Source organism: Coloeus monedula (genome assembly GCF_965178545.1).
Source record: "Coloeus monedula genome assembly, chromosome: 4".
Lineage (NCBI taxonomy): Eukaryota > Metazoa > Chordata > Aves > Passeriformes > Corvidae > Coloeus > Coloeus monedula.
In genome coordinates, this window is record NC_138784.1 from 56,803,194 (window position 1) to 56,827,235 (window position 24,042).

At 44.5% G+C, this 24,042-nt stretch overlaps 1 protein-coding gene across 5 annotated transcripts in view; it reads right to left on the reverse strand.

The window, feature by feature from the left end:
• The window catches only part of TRABD (TraB domain containing), a 34,592-nt gene extending 22,971 nt beyond the window's left edge, over nt 1–11,621 (reverse strand). For 4 of the 5 annotated variants that reach the window (XR_014226341.1, XM_082280079.1, XM_082280080.1 and 1 more), the window contains exon 1: nt 8,430–8,471. The gene's annotated coding sequence lies outside the window, so the exon portion shown is untranslated. Of the gene's footprint in view, nt 1–8,429; nt 8,472–11,559 lie in introns of those variants that run through there. The other variant, XM_082280078.1, reaches the window with a different exon arrangement.
• Between the last annotated feature and the right edge of the window lie 12,421 nt (nt 11,622–24,042).

Here is a 24,042-nt window from a genome sequence, read left to right on the forward strand (position 1 = left end):
AATATTGGCTCAAGAACTGTCAGGGGGAAAAGAAAAGCAGATGTCTATCTACAGTCCCTAATAAAGCTTGAAGTAATAAAAGCAGCAAGCTGAAGAGGCACAAATGTCACCTCTTCAACTCTACTGCTGTTAAAATAACCACAACAAACCAACAGCAACACCCCCAGCAGCAGGGTAAAACTAGCCTGTTTCAGTATGGTTCTTGAGGTGGCTCTAAAGCCAGAGTATAGTTTCTGCAACAGCAAAAATTTTGCTCAACTTGATCAGTAGTTCTGTCTTGTCCATATAAACTACATCCAGACAGTTTTAAGGCAAATTTTAGGAATCACATCTATTTCTATTTCACTGCTGCAAAGAATAGGAGAGCAGCCACAATCTTAATATTCAACTATAGTCATACATGTTGTTTTATCTGCATCATGTGATCACATATATTTACAAATATGCCAGGGTTAGATCAGTCAGCCAGTATCTGTATGAAAACCCCATGAAATTCGGTTTTAAAACCCTTAGTGAATGGTTTCCATATCTTAGTTTAACAATATGGATGAAAGAAGGAATCTTAAAAGTCCAAAGTTCTCCCTGAAGCTGGCAGAGTGCTATGATTGGACTTGAGTGGTACTCTGAGGCAGTTACCCAAGACACTGAATGCAGGACTACTGCTCGTTCTGCTTATTCTCAGTGCCATCCAACCAAAATTGAAGCACTCAAAGAAAGTGCTGCTTCTTTACTACAACAATTTGGGCTACCTCCATTTGAGCTATTTCACAGTACATGTGAACAGTGTTTAATTTTATTAAATAAAGAGAGAGCAATCCCGAACAACTTAGTCATAGAATACATTTGCACTCCTGCTCAGGGGAGTGGACAGACAAGTTTGGCTCCTGCCCTACAGTTAGGTGAGGCTGAGGAGAAAAGCTGGCTGGCATCTGGGTGACAGCATACGTCAGCACACAAATGTGATGGCAAGCCTCCCCCTTGCCCAAATACAACAGTCTCCTGCAGTAGGATTAGTGCTCTGCATCCTGGTTTCTAAAAAGCCATTTTACTTTCTAGCTTTGCTTAAAGTAAGTTTCTTTTAAAGAGCATTTGCCTGGGCAGTATGAAGCATGTGAGTGTAATTCTGTCCACTGGCACATCTCCCTCCACACAGCAGAGGGATTTCAGGAATTTGTGCCTTTTCACTGTCCACTGCTCATGGTCAGCCAGCAAACTGGAGATCACAGCTGCAGGCTGGGCAAGAAAAAAGCAGAGTGGCCAAGATCCTGGCTTCTGCATGGTGTCTGGAGCAAAATCCCCATGAAACCCAACAGAGCCCCACAGCTTGAGCAGGCAACAGCTACAGACACAGCTCCTGAGCTGTGAGGCAAATACCTCATTAAAACAAATATGCACTAAACACAGTCCAAGACGTTCAGCAAAACAAACTATTCAAAAACACCAAAGAAGTCCGCACAGGCAACATAAGCACTTCAGTGGTTTTGCTACAAGGTACAGTATTATTTTAAAACCATGGCCACGCCTTCCTGCCTTCCAAGGAGTCAAGTCAAGGAACCTTGGATGTCAGAGTAAGCTGAAACAGCAGGTGAAGCTGAACTGCTCTTCTGCTTCAGTATGCCCACAACGTATGAGTGGTGTGGACAGATCTAAAGAAGCACAGCAGAAGGAAACCCCTGCCTTGAGACCTGCAACCTGAACAGGACACACCAGCGCACAGGCACCTCAATGCAGACAGTCTGTCAGTTTTGTGGGCTTAAGTAAACCCAGCGCCTCTTTTTATCCTGTCCTGTCTCTGATAGACTGGCTTAACTACTTGTTGACTTAGGCAGTAAACCAGACTGGAAAGCAGGCTCAGTTTAAAAAAAAACACCACTTTTTCCCTTCACACTCTACCAAGGCATTTTTAGTTCAGATGACCAAACAGCTGCAGGAAGAACTGCACCAGCAAAACTTGAGGAACAGCATGAAACGGAGATGTTGAAACCAACTGCTCTTTGAGAAAATACTTGTCCAACTACAACATCACTCAGACTGTACTGATGCTCAGCTCTGGGCTTGGTTCTCAATTGGTCTGTGTGCAAAATACCACAGTGTTTTTCTGCCAGTGAATCAGCTGGCCCTAAACACAACCTAAAGCTCTAAGCTTGATTAAGGCCTGCTGGCATTTGAAAACATGTCTCTTATCTACAGAGTGCTTTTCAAAATAATGAACTACAAGTGCTGTTTAAAGAATAGACTCCTACACAGAAGCACTATGTGGTGTTTTTTCCCCACCAAGTGACATTTCAGAAAACCTCATCCCATTCTCAGCACTAACTAAATTATATGCCTGATACTGGTGGGGGTGGGGGGAAGAGATTTTCTTTGAAGTTTACTCATGCTAACTAGCACCGTTTTTTAACTGACCTGTACCTTTGGAGAAAACAAGCTGTTTGTTTCCAGCTCACTGTTTCACTGTGGTTTCCAGCTGCAGCCTCTGCAGGGAATCCATGAACAATACTTCCATGGCCAGATGAGAGAATGGGCAGCCACAACAGGCAAGTCTGCCACTTTTCTTCTAGGACAAGTGGGCCTATGGGAATCTCATGAGGTTTAATAAGTGCAAGATGCTACACTTGGGTCAGGGCAACCCCCCATTATCAATACAGGCTGGAGGATGAAGGGATTGAGAACAGCCCTGCCAAGAAGGACTTGGGGGTGCTGGTGGATGAGAGGCCGGACATGACCCAGCAATGTGCACTTGCAGCACAGAAAGCCAAATGTATCCTGGGCTGTATCCAAAGCAGCGTGGCCAGCAGGGTGAGGGAGGGGATTCTGTCCCTCTGCTCTGCTCTGGTGAAACCCCATCTGCAGTGCTGCATCCAGCTCTGGGGTCCCCAATACAGGACAGACATCAACCTGTTGGAGCAAATCCAGAGGAGGCCACCACGATGGTTAGATGGCTAGAGCACCTCTCCTGCAAGGAAAGGCTGAGAGAATTGGGGTTGTTCAGCCTGGAAAAGAGAAAGCTTTGGGGTGACCTAATTGCAGCCTTCCAGTACCTGAAGGGAGCCAACAACAAACACAGAAAGGGACATTTTACAAGAGCTGTAGTAACAGAACAAGGGGGAATGGCTTCAAATTGAAAGAGAGTAGATTTAGATTTGATATCAGGAAAAAATTCTTTACTTCTGAGCATAGTGAGGCACTGGAACAGGTTGCCCAAAGCAGCTGTGGATGCCCTATCCCTGCAAGAGTTCAAGGCCAGGCTGGATGGAACTTGGAGCAAACTGGTCTAATGACAGGTGTTCCTGTCCACTGCAGGAAGGTTGGAACCAGCTGATCTTTAAGATCCCTTCCAACCCAGGAATTCTATGATCTTGTTTTCAGGTGCTTAGATCTGCTCAAGTTACACTGGAGGTGAAATTTTCCATGCAGAAGACCTGTTTCTGGATTCACCAGATTACAGGCAAGGCTGGCTACTCAGCTAGCAGCATTCTCCTCAGCAGGACTGGCAAAAGTCCATATATTTTGGGAATTAGTCAAATACCTTGGACCCCAGGCTGACCTAGCTCATCCACGTGAAAGGCACTACCCTTATACGTTTCTTCATTCACAGAAGATATTTGTGTGCTATGATATTTGAAATACAATCTTGAAGCCTCTGAGAGAAGACTGAATGTACCTTGCTGTTATACAGATAATCAGCTGAAGCACACAAATCTGTATGCACTTCCTTCCCCCATGTCCAATAGCAAGAAAGGGGGCCGATTCAGATCAAATCCTGGCAACCATCTGAACAATTTACATCCATGCATTTCCAAATTACTTGTAGTTTTATTTTTCAACCTGTGTTTTGGACTTTTTTTCTCTTTTTTTCCTTTTCTTTTTTTTTTTTAAGTTTACTTTCCTAATGAAATGACACAAGGTAACAAGGCATCTTATTTGTCTGTGCTTGTTCACCCACAGGCAAATTTTAAACACTTATGGTAAGCAGAGAAGAGTCTCACAGTCATTTACAGGTGCAACGCACAGCACTGCTCCTCCAGGAAAAAAAGATCACTGAAGATTACAGGAGGTGCATGTGAAAAAGAGGCGGTCAGGGAACAGAAGGAAACTCAATCCCAAGTTGAAGAGCCACAGGCAAAAAAACCTGTTCAGAGAATTATTTACAGTGTTCCATAATATGTATACCACAATATCTCATAACCCCAAGTTCTACTTACCATGAGATTTGGCATGAACATGTGAAGCCAATCAAATTCCCCTCCTCCAGCTACTTCAAAGGCCTGTAAGAGCCCCTTGCGAGATATATCGCATACTGAAAACCTCAGACATGACAGTGCACTTCTTTCAGATGAACTGGGAGATGCAGCTTGTAGGCACTCATAAAGATCAGATATTAGGAAGCATTTCTGTTCTCTTATCTGTGAGGAGACTGTCTTAATCGTTCATTAAGGAATTCATTCTCCTGCTGTGAGTACTACCAAGAAAATTCCTGGAGCTAAAAGAAAGAGAAGTCTGGTCTTGCTCCTTATAATCCAGCAAGATGAGGCTTTGCCTCTGAAATTTTCTTGAAAGGGCTGCTTGATGATTGAATCTCCACTTCAAACACCTTTTTCCCAGGCAAGTGGGATTCTTGTGCCTATTGCATCTTTGTTAGTCCGAGGGGTCCTGCCATTCACTGGGCCATTAAAAATTGTTGCTTATATATCCATGTGTGAACAAATAAAGCCCTTTTTTCAACTCTTAAGACACCTAGGCAACCAAACAAATTTTTGAGACCACTGAATAAACTGTAAATGTAGCATTTAGCCATTACTCATCCCTACCGATAGGCACCTATTTCCTCTCAAGGTCGTCTTATTCTGACAGTACACAGAGGACAGCCACTGCTACTGAGAAAAGCACTGCCAAAGAGGGGCTGTATTTTTCCCATGCACTTTGGCATTATTCTCTTTCCCCCAAAACTGCACGTTCAGAAAGGAACACACAGGAAAGTTCAACATCTTCTAGCAATGCTTATCCTGCACAGAGGCTGGCAAAGCAGAGTTAGAAAGACCTCCCTGCCATGCTATTTCACATCAGCCATCGAGCTTTCCTAAATTAAACCAGCTTCAGCAGTGCTTCCTCTTTGTGTGAAATCTTCTCATGAACTCATTTTTCGTACTTGATAGTCCCAGTTGACCAAAGTGTTTCAGTTCTAGTTCATTTTTAGGCATCTGAAACTCTCCTACCCTTGCAGTCTCAAGAACACAAGAGGTACACTCTCTCACAAATCAGGGCTCCTAGCAAGGCAAGTTAAATAACAAAATGCCCTTTCCCGTTTAATTTCAATGAGGTATTTCAGTGAGAAAATTCAAACACCACACAGGGGTGGACAGACAATTCACTATGGTATCCTCCTACAGTAGGGCTGAACTTGTTCCTTTGCTGTCTTGTTTAAATTTGCTTTCTTCAGAGAGTGATTCAACTGAATCAATAAAAAAGCTCTCTAAAAACCTCTCATGGTCCTACCTATAAAACAACCTAGTCAGCTACTTTCCAACAAGATTTTTATTGAATGTTTTCCTCCTTCTGAGCTATACAGAAATTCAGAAGCAGCACTTTCTTTCCTCAACATGTTGACACTGCAAGAGGGAAGTAAAAGTTGCCTGTAGTCTTATAATTGCTCTTTATTTTCTATGCACTGCACACACATCAGAATAGATGTGTGTAAAGAAACTAGGAAAGGAGTCACCAAACTACAACTGGTTCCACCTTTCATTGAAAGGAACAGGCAAAAAATTTCTGTGTTTGATCCCCTCAACAAACAAATGTAAAAACATCTATTAATGCTTTTGATAGTTACAATATTCACTAACACTGCACAAGGTACAGACACTTTGGTACTCAAAGTATTAATCCCATAGCCTCCGAGATATGATTGTATGTACTTCCCTGTTCTACAAATAAGAAACTGAGGTATATGAATGCTTAAATAATCTATAAATCTGATCTCTGGTAGCTAAACAAGTACTTAGAAGGCTCCTGGAACTTTCAAAGCATTTCAATTTTGCAATCTGAATTTTCCTTTGTTTTTAATCATTGGTCCTTCTAGGATCCCCACACACCCCACAGGACAGAACTTCCCCATAGTAACACAGCAACACCACTCATCCTTGTTCCTCTAAAGTGGCTGTGGGAAAGACAAGAGGTAGGGCTAAGGACTGAACTTGAGAGCAGGCTGTTGAACAATAAAGTGGCAGTCCTCCAGTGAAAACACAGCACAACTCACACAGGTCATGTTACAACTGAGCCAAAACTGACCTGAACCGGACATAAGCCACAGGCACACACAAAAGTCAGAAACTCATGTGTGAGCTCTCTAACACCAGTATCCTTGACCAGAACACAGCTTCCATCAGCTTGGTATGAGATGCAGCAATAAAAATTTACGTGCATCTACGTGCAATATGTGCGCTGTGTTCCTTTCACCCTCTAAACCTGCAGTTTCACTAGCAATGGATATTTGATTTAGCTGGTATAGCCTGTACACTTTACAGTCATATTATGCACTGCAGAAGCACATCTCATTTGAATGCTGCTACCCTTTTAACAGGATCACTTATTTTATGTGAACAGAAGAGGCATATCAGTACTTCAGAAGATACAGACCCAACTTTTCTCCCACTGACAGACTGTTGCACTTTTTACTCGCTGACCTAACAAAGCGCCTTCCACGCTTAACATTTAACCTATTAAGAAGGCAAATCCAAAATAAGATACCCACTTAGGTCTCAGCACCATACTCTGGAATGTGAACAGAGTATTTAAGACTGATGAGACTTTTTCCCTACTTTCACACAGAAATCTTACAAATGTTTACAAACAATCATCAGCTCCAAATGGTGTATTCTCTGTTGATAGACTGCTCATACTCAGAAGGATGCATCAGCTGAAACCTGTCTGCCAATTAACGTAACAGCCACAAATTCAGAAATCGGTATGTATTTCAGAATTATCACCAACATGACCTACTCCACATATTGCATGTTATCTCTTTGACACAAACCCACGCCTTTGAAACTTAACTGAGCAACTGGTTCTGTAATCACAGATGGTTGTAGAGCATGGCTCTGGTTTCTCATGACTCAGAAGTTCACAAATTTCAAAATACATTTTTTTACCCTCTGAGTATCAATGAGGTGTTCCTGCAAAATTAACTGTGCAGACATATGCAGCCTAAATTCAGGTACCTGCACACTGGAGTCAACATCCATGTGCATGCCTTGGAAGCTAAAATATAAAAGTCAAAGACAACTGCATTCATTTTGCTTGAAAGGAGTTGTTGAAACACAAGAATATGTGGCCTGGGACACTGAAAACATGCTTATCGGTGAAAGACAAGAAAGCATTCTCATATTCTTTGTGGTTTTACAAGTTATTGCTATTACACTGACTAGGTCTACTTGATGAAATGAGTAAGTATGAGGTGAATCAGGATGGTAATGCATTGCAGATTTGAGAATAAACACTAGCCCACATCCTTATTCTTTTAAGAGGTTGCAGAGACATAGCTAAACTTAGAAACATGGGGCAGAAAGACCACAGTGATGTGGCTCATGTCTGGACAAGCACTCAGAAACTGACAGTTTTTTAGAACCTACACATCTATCCAAGCCACTTTCCTACTGTATTCCAATGTGACTTATGTGAATTCAGTGAAGATCTAGAACCAAAATAATTTCATTAGACTTTCCTGTAACCAACAGATTGGGGTAAGATATCAGTACACCTCCTCCCTCCAGGCCATGTAAAGCTATGAACCAAGTGATACTTCTGATTTTGGAAAACTCTCTAGAACACTCCCAAGCAAAACAAAAGGAAAACAGCAAAGCTGCTGCACGTGTAGTTTCTATGGAGTTCTACAAGAAGCAGGTTTTTTGCTCTGTTCATTACCTACAAGCAGCAAGCAAAGGAGATGGGTGAAGAAGTTCTGCGGTGTCAACGGCTGTCAATGGCTGTTTGAGATATGCAGAAGCGGCATTGCAAAAGTACCGGCAGACACATCAACTTTTGCTATGAACACTTTTAAACACAACCCTTATGATGGTTTGGAGGGATTTTGGAGGACAAAATAATTTTGCCCAACTGTCAAGCACATTACTTATCAGTAGAGTTCTTCTGCCTGTCCCTTTCATCCTAGTCTCCAAACAACACCTGGGAACAAGCTGATTTACTCTTTCAAAATCATTAGGTGAAACACAAAGCTGAAAAAATTATATGACATCGGTTCATCTTCTGGCAACAAGTAAAGACACAGAGCTCTACTGTGGCAGGGAACTGAGGGAAAAGGGTCAGGTTTCACGACAGACCTCAGAGACAAAGCTCCAGGACAGCAAATTCCAGCCTGCAGTCACAGAAGCCCCACAATAACACTAACAGCTCAATACTATCGACACACTCACCAGGTAAGCTGTCCCGTTTCCAAGTCCATCCAGCTGTTGTACTACTCATTTAACCTGGAAAGGACTCTGTACCTGACAAATTCAGTATATATAAAGGAAAAAAAAAAAAAAAAATCTCTATTTCCATGACTATCTGCTGCCCTTCCAAGAAATGAGAAAACTCCTCAGCAACTCCTGATCCTGGTTCCTCACACACAGGCCTTCTTTACAGGCTATGCTGTAACTGGCTGTCTTGCTGTCCTTCTGAAGGACGGCTCCCAGTTGTGCAACACACAAGATATGCATCCTAGCAAGGCAAGATCAGGATCTCCAGGTGCAGTACACAGGTGATTGGAGACTTTCTTCAATTTCAGCAGCAGTCATGGTGGTGTTCGGCTGTGGTGCAGGCTCTTGCTCTCTCTCAAAAGCAGGTACACCCTTCCTGAGATAGACAGACCTCTCAACACAGAAGCATGACATTGCACTGACCCTAGAGACAGGGTTATTTTGCAGACAGCCCGAAGGGCTTACCCACCGGAAGATACTCTCAGAGCTCCAGTGTAGTCTTTCCTGTAGCTTGATATGCAGTGTCATCAGGACACTTAAATTCTTGCATGTGGACATGCTAAGTCCCTGCATCCCTCAGTGACTTCAATCAAAACTGCAAACCAAGTCAACTACAGGCAGGGGAAGGAAGGAGGCAGTAGAACAACTCCTCCACTTTTTTTTTTCTTATTAGAAAAAGAAGTGTAAAGGAAGAGAACTTGTCACTGAGTGCATGCACATTTTCTGACAAATCTATAAACTGCGGTTAATATTAAAGTTATGTTCCCCTGAGTCCTGTTTTAGGAAGGGAGAAAAATACTCACTGCTAAAGTTCCAAGTTCAAATACAAAACTGCAGCCTTAACTAACATGTTCATAGCACCTGAAATTTGAATGGCCCTTTAAAAAAAAACATTCAATAATTGAAGGTCTGACCTCACATTCAATTCACATAGGTATTTGCAAATATGTTTCTAATCTAATAACATCACCAAGAGAATACATTGGTCAGATTTTGTACTAAATAATGTATGAGAGACAACCAGTGCTCCTAACCAGAGTGAACTTCCCCTGACAGGACAAGGAGAGCTGCAGAATCCTTCTTTCCCACTGGCACTGGCTGGCAAAGCACATGCTGTGATATCACTTCAGACAGACACAGTTACAGACCACTCCCATTAAATCTGGAGCACATTTATCTCTGGCCTGCTCTCATTTCTACATTTTCAAAGACTGCCCCAAATATCTTTCTTCACTTTTCCTGAATAGCAAATAAGGAAAAAGAAGATGCTTTCTAAAAAGTATTATTTTAAAAAAGCACTCATATGACTCTCCCACAAATAGGAGCCAATACCACGTGGTTCATTCGCAGTTGTGGTGGCAGCAGCAGCATTTCATTATATTTACCATATGGAAGAAAGAATACACTGAAAAATCAATCTAACTCTTCTAGCACCAAACTACACAATATTCAAGTCTACAGTTAAGATGCCAGAGTGACAGACACTGTGAGGACTGAAATTTACAATAAGCAACTTACAACTAAAATTTACAATACAATAGTCAATTCAAGTTACTGAATCTTGCAAGTCTACTGACTGCCACCAACAGCAGGGCACAAACCAGTGTCACAGCCACAACCCAGATTTTTCAATTAATAAACTCATTTAGCTTAGGATAATTAAATGGACATGTGTTTTCCCCCTGCTGTGCAAGGTCTACTAAAATACAGTAGAGAAACCCCTGGAATCTGTTTGGTTTGGGTTTTTAATTTTTTTTTTTTGCTTTACTCTGTTAGCTTTCCAAGAAGGAGTACTTCCATTAATGAGGTGAACAGTAGTTGCACAAATACATGCCTCTACAAAATGGAGAAGTGAAGTCGTTCCAGACACACTATTGTGACCACCACATTTGCAAAATAGCATCTAACTTGTAAAAGACCATCCCGTTCCCTCACTTTTACAACCCATCAGCTGCAACTTTCCGCAAAGTTTTACCAAAGAAAAATACTCTCTTCCTGAAAGCTAGCAAAAATAAACACCTCTGTTGTATAGACACCTGCATCAGTACATGTATTTTCCTCAAGAGAAAAGCCCAGAGAAAAGCCCAAGAGAAAACCTGTGACATGAGTTATGCTCAAGACCCGGGTTAATCTGAACTATTTTCAGAGGAGAATTCAGAAAAAGCAGAAAAAGCCACTGCATTTCCTAAGACTGCTTTTCTAAAACTGCTAAGAGACCAAAAAAAAAAAAAAAACAACCAAAAAACCAAAAAAACCCACCACACAACAACAACAACAACAAAAACCACCCTAAAAAAGAAAAAAAGAAGAAGAGCTGTGAGTTTCGGCTTTTGCGCAGCTCCCCGCGAGAACCAAACAAATCCCACGCTCTTATCACGAAACACCTGGACCAGGAGCGCTGTGCCACGTCCGTGAAGCCGCAGACCAGGGAACAGCCGTAACGAAGGAGCTGAGGACAGGCGGGCCCAGGACCTTACAAACGGCCCCAGGAGTCGCGTTCCCCACAGGTTTCCTGCCCAGCGGCAGTTCCCCGGCCGGCAGGGCAGGGCAGCGCGGGCCTCCTCGCGGGAAGCGGCCTCCGGCCTCCTCTTGCCCCGCGAGCGGGGCCGAACGCCTCAGCCCGCCCGCTGCGAGGCGGAGCTCGCTCGCTCGGCCGCCGGGAGGCCCCCCCCTCCCGGAGAAGCCCCTCGGCCCCGCCGCCTGTGGGGTCACCGGCGGGGCAGCGCCAGACCAGCCCCAGCTGCAACTCGCTCGCCAGGCCCGGGGAGCGCTTCCAGCAGCGGGAGCGAGCGGGGCCGCCGCGCCCTGGCCACATCCCTGCCCAAGCGGGCGCTGCCCAGCGGCACCTCCGAGCCGGCAGCTGGAGGGGTAGGGCCGGGCGCGTGCCAAGGGCGAGCAGTGAGGGGACACGGCAGCGCCGCTCGCAGCCCCCTCCCCTCCCGAGGGGCACGGGGAGAACCGCGACATCCTCCATCCGCTCCCCCTTGCACGCGCCCACCGCGACCGGGGCCGGCCCCAGCACGGCCCCGCCGCCCCCCCGCCCGGCGGGACGCGGCAGCCCGGCCGTCCCCCCGTCCCCACTGACCTGCCGTGCTGGGCGATCAGAGCGGCGGAGCCGCCGCTAGCCGGGCCACTACGGGCGGAGCGGGCGCGGGGCGCGTTAGCCGGACAACGTGCTGCACGACTCAGCGCGGGGCGGGGCCGCCGCGGGGCACACTGGGCGCTGTAGTCCTCCCGCGCTCCTGGTTGCGGGGCAGCGGGCGGCAGCGGACTACAGCTCCCAGCCCACGGACTCCGCCGGGCCCTCCTCCTCCTCCTCCTCCTCCTCCTCCTCCTCCTCCTCCTCCTCCTCCTCCTCCTCCTCCTCCTCCTCCTCCTCCTCCTCCTCCTCCTCCTGTCTCCGCGCGGCTCCCCCGCCGGCGGGCGCTTCGCTCCGGCCCGGGGCCGCGCGGCCCTGTGTCCGCGCCGGGTCACAGCGGCCGCCCGGACCTGTGTCGGTGGAAGGGTCGCCGGGGGCCATCGGGATTTCTGCGGGAGCCCCGGAACGGAGCGTGCGGAGGGGCCGTCAGCGGTTTCCAAGTGCCTTCAGCTTCCCTGGGGGGCAGGGGCCCTTCTGGCAGGGAATTGAGCCACGTCTTTGAGGCTGCTTCTCCCTGTACCGGTGAAGCAGCTCTGCGGCCGCGGCGAGCGCTCGCACCCGAGCCCGGCTCGGTTCAGGAGGTCCGGCTTATCACCGACCTTCAAGCCCTGGGCGCGGAGCCAGCAGCGCTCCCCAGGTGTCCGTGCCTGCTGTGGCTGCTGGCGGCGTGCTGGCACACGCGTGGCCGTCCTTGGAAGCCGTTTGGGAATGTGTACGGGTGTAAAGAGTAAGAGAGAACCCTTAGGGGTGGGACTGCTTGGGGTGTCCATGTGCAAACACGCCGTGGGTCTAATGAAGACTGAAATCGCAGGGATATCACGCTCCAAACGACGTCATCTCTGAAGTTACCCATTACTTCCTCGATGTACAGCCCTGCTTGCCACTGCTGTTCTGGCCCTTCGCTTTCTTTCTTGCAGTGGGCCTCTTCTGCTGGAACAGAGTTAAGTGTCACCCACAAAACGTGAAAAATCTGTGTTACACCACCTGTTAAAGTACAAGGGGTATTTGGTGATACTCCAAATTAATAGGCTGACACATATTACTGGTCAAGAAAACATTTGTTTTCAAAAAGATGTGTCAAGAGTTGATTGTAGCAACCGGTTGTGTCTTGGAATTGTCTCTATCCTTTTCCTGCTTCTGATAAGTCACAGTTCAGTGACCATATGGCTTAAACACCCATTTAGTCTGTGCACACATTTGTTGTCTAAATACAGTTTCATTTGAACAGATGTGAAGGTGTGTTTTCTGATCTTTTTTTACTTTACTTTCACATCCTGGGTTAGTTTAGGATTAGTTGCAAGTATGTGGAAATCAAGTCCAGACATGTTGAGACAGTTGGGAGTTTTACTTCCTGTTTCATCTTGCTGTAAAAGCACAGAGCAGGCATTTAATGTGTGAATGATCAAAACACACCTAATCAAGTAAGGTATAAGCTATGCAGACCTTCAGTTCTAAGGAAAAAACATCCAATGTCTAACAGAAAAGGAAGAAAAATTCACTTTGGGCATTTTAATCTAGTGCTGTACACTGATTTAAATACTTTCATTTTGTTCTCCCACAACTGGTGAGTGAAGGCCACCAAGAAAGATGAGACACTGTACTAGATCAGAACAAGTTGGTTGCTGTTTTTGGGGAGTGTGCCTGATGGCTTTATTGGCATCTGCCCTTTGAGTAGTGTCATTCCTAGATGCAGCTGCTCCCCCTGACCACAGCTGCTTGCTTCTGAGTCTGCTTCTAATCCCACCTCTTCCAGGCCTTGCCCAGCCATAAGCTTTCCATGGCACCAGATCCACTACAGGGTGTCCTGGAGCAGGTATAAGCCTGTGAATGTTGGATAAGCAGCATGTGAGAGTCCTTATGCTCAGCAGCCTGAATTTCAAGTTGCAGTAGTGTCCCTTACAGAGCTGATCACAGTTTTTATCCTCAGATTTGCTCAACTATCAGTGTGTGCCAGGCTTATACTCAAGCCCCAGTTACTTGTAGTGTCATGTGTTTGGTTCAAGCTGATACTGAAGCTGAGTGACAGTTCAGTATGTTTTTGACTGCAGCTCCTCCTACTTCACCACCAGGGGTGTTTTGTGCAAATTCTGTGAGCCCCTTGACAGACTGTAGATCTGTTCCCAAGCTTCCCACTGCTTCAGCTGCAAAGGTTCAATGATTTTTTGGTCAGAGCATGGGAGCACTGCCTTAGCCTGCAGGAAAGACCTCACCTGATCTGATCTGATTGACAAGCACTCTGCTTTTGGGAATACTGCGACCTTGCTGGCCTGATTTTATTTTAGCTCATGAAGCTGCACCCTGATTATGTCAACAGTCTTGGTAGTTGCGTGTATACTTACTTCAGGCAGTGTTTCCTTTGGTGGCTCAGCAAGAGCTGTGGTGGTTGAACATGCCTTTACAAGGACTAAAGTAAGATGCAAGTCTCTACTGACAAGAAACAGTGTGGCTGGAGATTCTGCCTCTGCTGTTTCAGCTTAGTATGTGGTGCACAACACTTCTGAGAGTGTAGAGGGAGGGCTGAAATGGGAGGAAATTTATCAGAAGCAAGACGTCTGCCAGCAGGAGGTCTGAGAGGTGCCCTTGTGCCAGGACTGTGCAAAGGATCCCTCTGCCAACTGTAGTGTCTCTGCAGGGGCCTGCATGACTGTAGATTGTGTTCTGCTCCGGTGTGAGTAATGAATGAGAGAGTTGTGGTAATTGAACACTCCGTTAATTAGCAATTGCAAGATGGGTCACTGGTGTCTTCTGAGGCCTAGTGTGACATGTAAATCCAGTTCTTAACATTTAATACTTTGAATATCTTCTTTAAATATCGCTATTGATGTGAGATTGTTTTGAGATCAATGGCAAATACCAGTAGTGAAGACAGGGCATGGTAGATGATTCCTGAATTTCTTCAGTGTTTCAACTCTACTAAAAATGCACTTTTTTTTAACTGAAATATCTGTATATACAGTGTATCTGAAGTAAGTTTGTTGTGTAATGAGTCAGAAAGGCTTCTCATGCACATGCCACTGTTCTTAGGCATAGAAATTTCCAGGAATTTTTGGGATTTCCAGGGCTAAGAACAAGGAGGGGAAGCTAAGTGCGCTTCTGCCTGCCTTCCCTTCCTCTCTTTCCTTCTTTTCCTCCTTCCCTCCTGCCTTCATCTTCCATCCATTCTGCTCTCTTTCTCTTTTTGAACAAGTTATTTTTACATTAGGTTTCTTAAGAACTGATAGAAGTAATGGTGACATGAGCCAGAAGAACTGGTTGTCTCCAGTGATCTCTGGTTTGTAGCAAATAGAGACCCAGTGAAACATTTCAATCAGTGCCTGAACAGATTTCAGGGAAGGCACCAGGCTGTTTCCTGGATGGCCGTATGTCTGTCCGTGTCACAACAAGTTCTTAAGAACCTGTAATAAAGAACAAAATCACCACTACCGCCCAAACCAAAAAACCTTGAGCATTAGAAATGTTATTCAAGCATCTGACCTAAACTGGTGTTTGCTTGTATCCAAGCCCAGTAGCTCCTGCTCTGTGGGACTGGAGGACAGCTTTCTCTTTGTAGCAGCCTTTACCTGTTTAAACACTGTCACGTCTCCTCTTGCCTTCTCTAAATTAGTGAGCCTTAACATTTCCTCCATGAGTCCCGGCCTCATGGACACTTGGCTGGGGTCGGTACTGCACACTGCCTGGAAGACGCACCTGGACACGTCACTGCTGAGCGCTCCCCAGTTCCGCAGAATCCTTCCCCACCACCTCTGGCGTTTCCAGCCCTGGAGCGAGGCGGGGGTGGTGTGAGCATGGCTCGCCGGGATACAGACGGGAGCGTCTCAGAGGCGAGACGGGGCAGCCGCGGGGAGCAGAGCGCCGGGAGCGCGCCGGGAGCGCGCCGGGAGCGCGCCGGGAGCGCGCCGGGAGCGCGCCGGGAGCGCGCCGGGAGCGGCGCTGCCGCGGGGCTGGGGCGCCCCCTGCCGGCCGCGCTCCGCCAGCGCCCCTCGGGGCTGCTGCGGTTCCCGCGCGGCGCCGGGGCCACCCCGCAGCCCCCACAGCCCGCCCTCAGTCTTCTTTTCTGGCGCGATTTTGGGAGACATCATCCGTGTCAGACTGCGAGGCAGATGGAGAAAGGCAGAATGACTAGCAGCTTCGCTGAATTTCTTTCACCGTCCTCCCTGGAGGAGACGCAGGTTTCTGCCATTTCGGTCTCACTCGCTGTTTGTTATCGCTGAGAGAAGCACCCGAGGGCCTCCTCCAGCGTGCTTCACTCCCTCGGGTCGGGAGTGTGGAGTGTATTCACGTTGCTTTGAACCAGCATCATCTAAACGCGCTAAGCGGGAAGTTAGAGAGCCAGTCTGCTGCGCCCAGGATGGATACGACTGTTCTGTCACTCGGGCACCACAGAGATGGCAGCCTGCCGTGTCAAGAGTGCCATGCAGATCCAGAGTCCTCCGTGCACTGGTGTATCTGCTCCTGAGGCTGGGAAGGTCTCGGAGCTGTTCCTTCTACACTGCTTCTACAACGGAGTTGCTGTATGTGGCTGGAACTGGCTCCAACAAAGCTGATTTGGTAAATCAGAACCGAACCACACACTGGACTAGTTCAACTGCCTCTGGACTTTACAATTTACTCTTAAAATTTGCATGATGTGTGGGGACAGTTCATCATGAGTGATTGCTGTAAAGGGAAACTCGGTGGGAAGCTGATGACTGTGAGCAAGGATTTAGTAGCCCAGGTCCAGCCTAGCTGCTGTGCTGGAGACAATGGCATGGGCACAGGCAGCTGTGCAGCCCACAGTGTGCCTGTGGAAGAGGATGGTGCTGATGGCAGAGAGGGTGGAAAGGCTACAGCTCCTTTGTTCTTCCTCTGCATCATCCCCCTTTACATTCAATTTGTGGCAGACCTGCATAGCAGAGTGCATTGTAGACACATTCCTAGTACTTATGGGTAACACATCTTGGGTAGCAGAAGCTGTATTGGCACAGGGCTGTTTGTGAGATCGTTCGTGTGGGAGGCATGCAGAGTGAGCAACATGGCATTGCTGTGACAGCAAGGTGGATGTGAGACATCTGCTCTGGGCTTTCCTCGACCAGGAGGCAAATCAGAGCTTGTGCTTCTCTACAGGAAAGGCTGGAAAAGAAGGCAAAACAGAGATGTACCTCTGTGAGGAAGTCTAGGATTGCACAAATTAATCTTTCTGTTCACCAGGGGAAACCACAAGTGCCACAACAAAGCCTAACCCCCCTAAGCTTTGGAAGACAAGGAGAGACAACAGAGTTATTATATGTGGTCTTGTTCCTACACATGGACAATTAAATCACACGGTGCTGTCTTCAACTAATAACAGACTGGATTAGAGCTACAGAACAGAAAATCTGGGCTAATGCCAGTTTCCAATCCATAATGCACACTTGTCTGCCTCAGATTTGAAAGCTGTATGGCATTATGGGAGGCTTTGGTTGTAATCCCTGCAAATAAGTAAACAAATGAGTTGAAGATAAAGACCAGTTAATGAAGCACTGGAAATCACTGCTGATGTCAATGTGAGATGTGGACATAAGAAAGAGAATGAGGGGTCCAGATACTTCATTTAAAGTTGTACTGAAAACCCTGGTTTGGCAATGGGATTTTTTTCTGTTAAATTCCTCCCTTCTCACAATCCTTGGGGCATACATAAGCACTAACAGCTTTTCCTACAGCAGATTGAACTGGGGATTGAAAGAGCTGGGTGCTTCCTCCTCTCCAGTGATTCAAAGCAAAGAACAGTAAGTTAATTTGAGCAGGTGGTGCAAACATTTTTCCACATACTACATCCATATGTGGAATCAGTGAAAGTGCTGTAATCAACTTGCCCGCTCACCAGCTCCCCTATTTGCATGAGCTGTATGACTCCTTATGTGTACATGCATTCATTTAAGGACACAGCTTGCACAGCTGAAGTCCCTGGTAAAGTTCTGTCTCACTTCAGTGCCCACAGGACCTGGCTCTAGGAGCTTGCTGTGAGTGGGCTAAAGCTGGAAAGCCTCAATACTGTTATATCGTATTCCTTCAATTATGTAATTAAATTTTTTAAAAATCAAGCCTGTCACATGATTACAATCCCTTTCTTACTAATATCTAGAAATTCTGATTCACAGATCCCAGCTGCTTTTGCCTTCATAGATTAGATGGAAAAGTGCTTAACACATGAAAAGTCCCTTCATAATGCCTTTCCCCTGAAAGAATAATTAAGTTGCTAATAAAATCATTAGGGCACCTTAATGTTACATTGTGTTTGTGTATATTTCAGTAGTAGGGAGTAGTTGTACAACGCAGAATCAGAACCTAAAATCCAAAGTTATACCTACCGCATATCAGAATATTCAATTAACTCCCGTGGATTTGAGTTGAAATGTCAGGTTCCCATGCCTGTGTCCTCTAAGGGACCTTGAAATGAGGAGGTGCAATTTCCAAGGAGTTAAATGTGTTCAAATTTTCTGCAGAAAATCCTGGGGTATACACCTCAGGATAAGAGTGAAGAGAAGGAAGGAGACATCCTCAAGATGTCTGAAAAGGTGGAGAACTTACCGGTTAAACGCAGACAAGTTTGAAAAGGACTCTTAGGAAAAAAAAAAAAAAGATTAAAATTACCACATGGTCACAATGAACAGCTTTCAGTCACCTGCCCTGGGGCTTGTGGTCCTGGTAGAGCGGTTTAAAGAGTTACCACCTTTTAATCAGAGTTTAGTGCCCCTAATGAACTTGTAAGGGTTTATGCAAATCATTCTACCTGGCATGACAGTGGCCTAGAAGCACTCTTGTAATCTGTCCTTCCATCTCTAGTGAGAATATAGGAACTCACAGCAATAACTTCCCAAACCATTTGCTTAAGGGCTGCCTGTGCCCTGCAACAAAATTTCTCCATCTGAAAACCTGAATAGTCCCCAGACAGGTTACTGCCTAAATTGGCTACTTTTCTTGGGAAAAGAAAACAAAACTATAACAGTATAAAATTGTATTATATCTGTGAACTGGACACCATGCCAAAAAAAAAAAAAGAAAAGTAGTGCTCACAGATGGCACACCAGAGTTAACAGCCATGTCTTCCAAATGTTCCAATAAATATATTGACTTCGGGCTCCTTTTCTTATGTAGTTAATCTTGCTATCAGCAGAAGACTGTGAAATATTACTACTTAACTGTGACAGAAATAGATGAGACACACCAAAATAGAGGTCTTTGCAAGCCCACAAATGCTCAATATCAGTGCTATATTTTTTGACACGAATATGTCCTAGTGACGTATCTCAGAGCCGCCTATACAAAGTAAAACCATTTATGATACAAAACATTCACAACAATTGTAAATGTGACAATCCAAATTCAGTTGGGAACTTATTTTCACACATGTGGAGATTCCATATTGAAAGTGAAATTTTTCACAAGCAAACATCTTGGGGGTGGTAATAATGATCAGAATTGTGTTAGAGAGCTGTGATCTGCTGGGTAAATTTGTATTTTTTCCTAAATACTTTTATTAATTGAGCAAAAAGATAAAGGGCATGTGTTCCTTGATTGTCTTTCTCTTTTAATGAGTTAGTTGTCTACAAAGCTGATGGAAAACAGGGGAAAGGGGTGAATTAGAGATTTTGCAGATAGCAATAGCATCTAGATATTTTGAAGGATGATGGGAGGAAAGATAAAGCTCCCATCAAAGTTTACAGGTCTTCTTTCCTGTGTTTACTCTGTCTTTGCATCAGCCCAATACTGCTGTACTTAAATTTGGGCTTGCTTTTAATGAGTAACCTTTCCATGCAGTGAAGAATCAGGTCTTACATGCCTAGGGGTACATTCTGCTGTTTGTACTTGCTTAGGAAAAATTAAGTTATTATTGCATAGCAGAAATCCTCCTTTAACTCAAAGATAAAGAGGCATTTTTTGAATCTGTAGAATTCTGTAAGGATGGTTTACTGTATTTTTTATTTTAGGGAGGAATTAGGCACCCTTGAGTTGACTACAACAGTCCTTGTTCCTCCTCAAGAATAAAGGAAGACTTGTGTATAATTAAGAATCACTGCAAATTTTTAATTAATTACTTATGCAAAATAATAACTCTTTTTCTCCAGCGTAGGATATTGTAATTTTCTTATTCCTGAAAAATTACAGAACCAGAACACCCCTCCCTCCCCAGCTTTCTAGTTCCTTTCCAGCTTTCAACTTCGTAGCTCAAAATCTGGAAGTGCTATAAAGAAGTAGTTAAAATGCTATTTTAAAAAGAGAAAAATAGTAGTTTTTACCTTAATCGTTTTCAAAACACTTTTTGAGGAACTGTTGTTGCTGGACTTTAAAAAAAAGTTCTATTTCTGACTCATAAATAGCAGCCCTGGAAAGTGTCAGCTTAGGTAGTTATGAGTCATGGAATCATTGAGTATCTTGAGTTGGAACAGACTCCTAAGGATCATCAAGTCTAACTTCCTGCTCTCCTCAGGACTGCCTAAAAGTAAACTATATGACTGAGAGCATCACTCAGATGCTTCTCAAACTCTGACAGGCTTGGTGCCATGACCATTTCCCTGGGAAGCCTATTCCAGTGACTGACCACCCTCCCAGTGAAGAGCCTTTTCCCACTGCCCAATCTGAACTACCCCTGATGCAGCTTCCTTCCACTTCCCTGTGTCCTGTCACTGGTCCTTAGGGAGAGGAGATCAGCACCATCCCCCACGCCCGAAGGTGCCAACTGTGATGAGGTCACACCTCAGCCTTCTTTTCTCCAAGCTGAACAAGCCGAGTGACCTCAGCTGCTTCTCCTAAGTCACAGCCTCAAGACCTTTCAACATCTTGCTCAGCCTCCACTGTTTGATGTAGTTCTTATATTGAGACATCCAAAACTGCTCACAGCACTCAACATGAGGCCACCCCAGTGCAGAGCAGAGGGGGACAATCCCCGCCCTTGACCAGCTGGTGATGCTGTGCCTGATGCACCCCAGGGCACTGCTGATTCATATTCAACTTGCCATCGACCCAAATCCGTAGATGTCTTTGTGCTCTCCAGCCTCTTGCCCCTCAGTGTTACATATAACCATGATTACCCCATTCCACGTGGAGAATCCCACATTGCTCTTGTTAAATTTCACGTGGATGATTATTGCCAAGCTCTAGTCTATCTCCACTTCTCTCTAAGACCTCTCTATCCTCTAGGGAGTCCAAAGCTTTTCCTAGTTTAGCATTGTCATACTTACTTAATTTGGATTCTATTCCTGCATCCAAATAATTTATAAAACCTTTAAAGACAACTGTGCTAAAATTGATCCTTGGGGCACCCCACTAGTGATGGACTGCCAGCCTGATGTCACCACATTCCCTCTAACCCTTTGAGCCTGACCCATCAGTCAATTCCTCACCCAATGTATTATGGACTCATCCAGCTGTGTGTGCTGGGCATTTTGTCCAGAAGGATACTAAGAGAGACTGTATCAAAAGCTTTGTCAAAATAAAAAGAATCCTTCATCTACTGGCTTCCCTTGGTCAACCAGATGGGTGGTCTTGTCATAAAGGGAAATTAAGTTAGTTAAGCAGGACTTTTCCCTCATGATCCCATGAAGACCAGTAAAAGTACATGAAAAATGTCTCACCAAAAAAAAAAAAAAAAAAAAAAAAAAAAAAAAAAAAAAAAGTTTTCAGCACTCTTTCCTATCCTTCCTCTAAGAAACTCCAAGAAAACTTGTAATTCTCATGTTCTCTACATGCTGATTAATGCTTTATTGCCTACAGGCAAGCTATAGAATGAATAGTGCAAGTGGCATTTTTCATAGAAAATGTAGTAAGAATGCTTAAGATTTTATCATCGTAAGAGACCTAAACAAGATTCTTCATATCTGAGTATCAGAAAGGACAGGCCAGCTGACAGATTATTATCCTGATTAAAGCAATGATGCCAGTGTGGTGTGTTGTTTGCATGCAGACTGTTTCCTTTGAATAAGCTTTTCCTGACCTTTACAGCAGGCAAGAGCAATGCTTGCTTGAGGACAGCACACTTCATGTGAACAATTCAAGGAAGCTGTAAAAGTCCATGGATCCAGACCCCAAGGCTTGGAAAAACCTCTGGTGTTCTACTGTTGTTGCATTACAGAAAAGCCCTAACCATTCACCTCAGCAAGGACACGGGTCTGAGCGACCCAAGGACAACAGTGCCCTATGGTGCTCTTTAACCAGCCTACACACAGTGTGTGTAGTCACCTTGTCCTCTCCTGTGATGGCAAGATCTGCCAAAACACAGAAGCAGAGCAGAGATAAAGAAGATACACGTGCAGGTAGGAATCAGCTGGTGCATGTAGAATACCTACCTTTGCATTGGACCTCCATTTTCTGCTAAATGCTTCAGCTGTGGAATTATCCATGAGATTTCCCAATTCCTCACCCAGGGGCACAGAAAGCATGAACCTTGCTTGTAAGCAAATATTCCTTTTCCCCACTTACCTTGTGCCAAGCACCAGTAGGAAGCAAGGGACTACTGGTAGGTATTTTCTGATAAAAACACATTACAGGCAACATATTGATCACCTCTATATATCAGGTTGTGTGCATTATCTTTTTTATGTAATCAACAATGACAGATGTTCATTCTATAAAGCTACACTTACAATATTACTGAAAAGTCTACTGTCCATTGATTACATAACAAAATAAAAGTACATGGTATATTGGGGTCTGTTGTATGCACCCAGAGAGGAACAGTCTTTTCCCTTACTGAAATTTGTGAACTGGAAGCGTCCACTGTTGTGATAAAACTAAGCAGAGAAAGAGTTGTTCTATGCAACACAACTCCCTAATTTACCTTGATTCACTCTGTTTTGGATTGGATACTCCAAAATTAGTATCATGGCATTTGTTTAAGATAAGAAAGGAAAAGAAAAGGGGCTTTGTTGAACTGAGGATGGTGAGAAGAATGACACAGAATTCAAGTCCAGGATAAAATGGGATTATTTAATTAATTACAAACTCGTTTATATAACTTGGTTCGCAATAGAGGAATGATATGATTGGTCCATTGATCAACCACCTACCAGAGTGATTGGCTGAATGGTATATCACCCATTTCCAAAATATATGTACCAAAAACGATCTCCACAACATCCTGCACCTGTGAAATAGTTTACAAAATCTCAAACTGTTTCCCAGCTAGTCTGTGTGAGAAAGGAGACTTTCACAGGCAGCTGTAGAAAGCTAGAAAATTTCTCTGCTATCTTTTTAGTATCTACAGGGCTTCAAAGAAGTAAGGTCTTTAGCTTTCAAACCCAGAAAGGTGATACAAAATTATTCCAAGTAAGTTAAAAGTGGAAGACATTTTTGTTAGTGCAGATCTTGGAAATCTCATATATGGAAATCTGTATTGATAGGTGTAGGTAAATGTTATATGAATGACGACTTGCCAAGTACACTGAACTGCTGTCAATATGCACATTACATGGATCCCATATGTGAAATATTTAATACCCCCAGCTCCTAATACAACAAGTGGAAACAGAGAATTAGTAGAAATATGTTGAAATCTTTTAAGATCAAGTGTAAAATTTGGCAATGTATAATCTTATCTTGTTCTCCCATTGCTCCCTGAAATGAAAAGTTTAAAAATCTACTTTTTTAAGATTAATTTGACATGGTATTTTGACGCATTGCCACCAATCTAGCCTGTGTGCTATTTGGATATACTAGTGTTCAAACATATCTGAAGTCCAGCGTATAATAATTTTCTGTGGGGTAATTGGAAAGTACATTGAATTTTCCTTGAGAGACTTGCTCAAGGCATGGATCATATTTTCCTCTAGTTATGGGAAGGTACAGCTAAAATTAAATTTTGTGTTTTATTTTAAGGTTAAAAAACACTTCAGAAGTAAATCATTAATTCAAAGTAGCTCTGATCATTGCTATTAATAGCAAAGTAAGTGATATATAGCAGAGATTATGTACCTGAGTTCCTAAAATAAACTTGGTGTGAAAAAAAAATAGCACTCGTGCTAGTACTGTTGGTGAAGTACATTCCAAGGATGAGCAGGTTGAGTTCTTCCTTAGGATCATAGTTGCTGCAGGTAGAGACATCTGTTCAGCTATGCAAGCCGGCAGGAATCCCACCCAGATGCCTCCCTGCTCTGCCCAGGCTGCATCCCTCAGTCTTGCTGATAGAGCAGAAGCAGTTTATGCAATATTTCCTCTTGGACTAAGGGTTTGTGACAGGGCCAGTAATACGTGGTGTTTCATAATCTATAAATTTTCCCTGAAGGGAGCTGCAACTGGAAGTGAGTTCTGTTATGAAATGTTGACATATTCCCTTCCCAGAATGGATGGAAAGATTAAGGGGAAATTCTCTTTCTCCAAGTATATCTTTTCCCATTCAACCTGGACTTGCACCACATCCATGCTGCACAGCCCTGGGAGTCTGTAAAACTATGATTTCTGTTTCATCTGATTAAATTT